Source organism: Schistocerca cancellata, unplaced genomic scaffold, assembly GCF_023864275.1.
Source record: "Schistocerca cancellata isolate TAMUIC-IGC-003103 unplaced genomic scaffold, iqSchCanc2.1 HiC_scaffold_674, whole genome shotgun sequence".
In the NCBI taxonomy this organism is placed as follows: Eukaryota; Metazoa; Arthropoda; class Insecta; order Orthoptera; family Acrididae; genus Schistocerca; species Schistocerca cancellata.
Window position 1 is genome coordinate 330,001 of NW_026046685.1, and position 2,500 is coordinate 332,500.

A 2,500-nucleotide genomic window follows, 5' to 3' on the forward strand; every position below is an offset into this window, starting at 1 on the left:
ACACGTTACATTAATCTAGTGTTGTCTAACCACAACCCTCTGAATATAGTTCGCTACTCGCACCGCCCACCCTCTTGTGTATCGTTTCATGTTCAACACTTCGCAAGTGTTGCTTACTTTTGACATGCTCCCGCTGTACACTGTAATGTGGACGACTGCAGGATGTACATCGCCCCCCCCCCTCCCCCCTGCCTTCGCACGCTGGTCGTTCAGGTGCTTGCGTGTTCAATGCCCTTCGCAGCTGTTCACTGGCATTCGCATGTCGAAGCGCTCAGTCTACGTCGTGGTACGGCCTGTGTCCACTGTCCGCTGATGTCGTAAGCTTAACCCTCACATTGTACTGCACATAGGTCCGTATGTACTGAATGATACGCTGTGGCACATGTGTGACCGTACAACGACTGCGCCCAACAACAGCGAACCATACGGTCCAAATGTTGTGCACTCAGCCACGTGCCGTCTCCCCATAACAGCTACATTGCAGTGTGGTACGCCATAGAGACGTGTGGGAGTAACGGACGCCCTGGATGGCGATCAGCATGAGCCGTCTGTTGATGTAGTGGCGCGTGTATTCAAACGTAGTCGTCTCTTCTCACACAGTGTGATAGCATGGTGCACCGCGTTCCACATCTGCGACATGGTACAGATGCTGGTTGACAGTCGGTCTCGTAATGGACATCGCATACGTAGGGGGCCACCTCCCACGTGTTCTCTAGTCGTGCACATTTTGTTGCGTGTATGTGGGCAGACGTAGTGTGTCGTGACACCTAACAGACAGGTATGCAATAATCGTTGCATTTGCAAACTGGGATGGACGTCTACGTTTGCTGGTGACGTTACGCAAATGAACAACTGGTAAACCCATTGTGGTACGGTTGTTGTTGCTGGAGGTAAATCAGTAAGGGCAAATCTGTGTGTGAAGCGATACGCGGCGGTGGCTGGGTGGGACCGTCCCCGGCCGGTGAGGGGGGGCCGCCCGGCGTGCTGGCCGCGCGGTGCGTGGGCGCACGCGCTACAGCCGGCTGGTGGGGGCGCCCAGTGGCAGGCGCGCCGGCCGACGGACGCGGCAGGCGGCGCAGCTGCGCGCCGGGGCACCCTGCGCGCGGCGCCGGGCGGCCAAAGTGGGTCCTCGCGGGCTCGGTGCGAAGCGCGGTGGACATCTGCAGTGTGCTGGTCCGACTGAGGACTGTGTGCGTTGAGGATGCGCCGCCGCCCGGCACTCGGCGCCGCGACGCCGTCTGCTGCTCGGTCGCCCCAGCGGTTCTCGCTGGTGGTTTGTATCGCAGTTGTGCAGACGTGTTGGCACGTGCGCTGTGCTGGGAGAGTTCGTTTCGGCACCCACGTGGGGCCTTTGCCCTTCTGTGGCGCTGGCGTTGGAGCTGCCGGTCACCGTAGGTGGCGCGTGTTGTCTCCCGCCGGCAATGCCACGACAGCACGCTCCCGGGCCTCTGTCGGCAGCGGCAAGCTCAGTTGGGAGCACGGGTGGTCGCACCTAAAGCGTCTACTCGCCTAACTCCGGGCGATTGCGCCTCTCTCGAACCCGACCAAGTACTTAGGACGGCGCTGCGCGCCGCCGGGACCTGAGAGGGTTTCGAGGTGTATTGTGCAGGGGAGCTCAGCCTCCTCCTGTTTGCAGAATAATTGAGCGGACGCTTGCGTGTTCGCGCGGGCCCCTGGGACACACTCCCGGGCGGCCGGCTGCTCAGCTCTAGTTGACGCAGCTCCCTGGTTGATCCTGCCAGTAGTCATATGCTTGTCTCAAAGATTAAGCCATGCATGTCTCAGTACAAGCCGCATTAAGGTGAAACCGCGAATGGCTCATTAAATCAGTTATGGTTCCTTAGATCGTACCCACGTTACTTGGATAACTGTGGTAATTCTAGAGCTAATACATGCAAACAGAGTCCCGACCAGAGATGGAAGGGACGCTTTTATTAGATCAAAACCAATCGGTCGGCTCGTCCGGTCCGTTTGCCTTGGTGACTCTGAATAACTTTGGGCTGATCGCACGGTCCTCGTACCGGCGACGCATCTTTCAAATGTCTGCCTTATCAACTGTCGATGGTAGGTTCTGCGCCTACCATGGTTGTAACGGGTAACGGGGAATCAGGGTTCGATTCCGGAGAGGGAGCCTGAGAAACGGCTACCACATCCAAGGAAGGCAGCAGGCGCGCAAATTACCCACTCCCGGCACGGGGAGGTAGTGACGAAAAATAACGATACGGGACTCATCCGAGGCCCCGTAATCGGAATGAGTACACTTTAAATCCTTTAACGAGTATCTATTGGAGGGCAAGTCTGGTGCCAGCAGCCGCGGTAATTCCAGCTCCAATAGCGTATATTAAAGTTGTTGCGGTTAAAAAGCTCGTAGTTGGATTTGTGTCCCACGCTGTTGGTTCACCGCCCGTCGGTGTTTAACTGGCATGTATCGTGGGACGTCCTGCCGGTGGGGCGAGCCGAAGGCGTGCGACCGCCTCGTGCGTGTTCGTGCGTCCCGAGG

General features: G+C 57.8%; 1 non-coding gene across 1 annotated transcript in view; it reads left to right on the forward strand.

Annotated features, from left to right (window-relative positions):
* The first annotated feature begins 1,722 nt into the window (after window positions 1-1,722).
* The window catches only part of LOC126138914 (small subunit ribosomal RNA), a 1,909-nt gene continuing 1,131 nt past the window's right edge, over window positions 1,723-2,500 (forward strand). The window contains exon 1 of the ribosomal RNA XR_007528406.1: window positions 1,723-2,500. This exon is cut by the window's right edge and continues 1,131 nt beyond it. This is a non-coding gene — a ribosomal RNA (small subunit ribosomal RNA).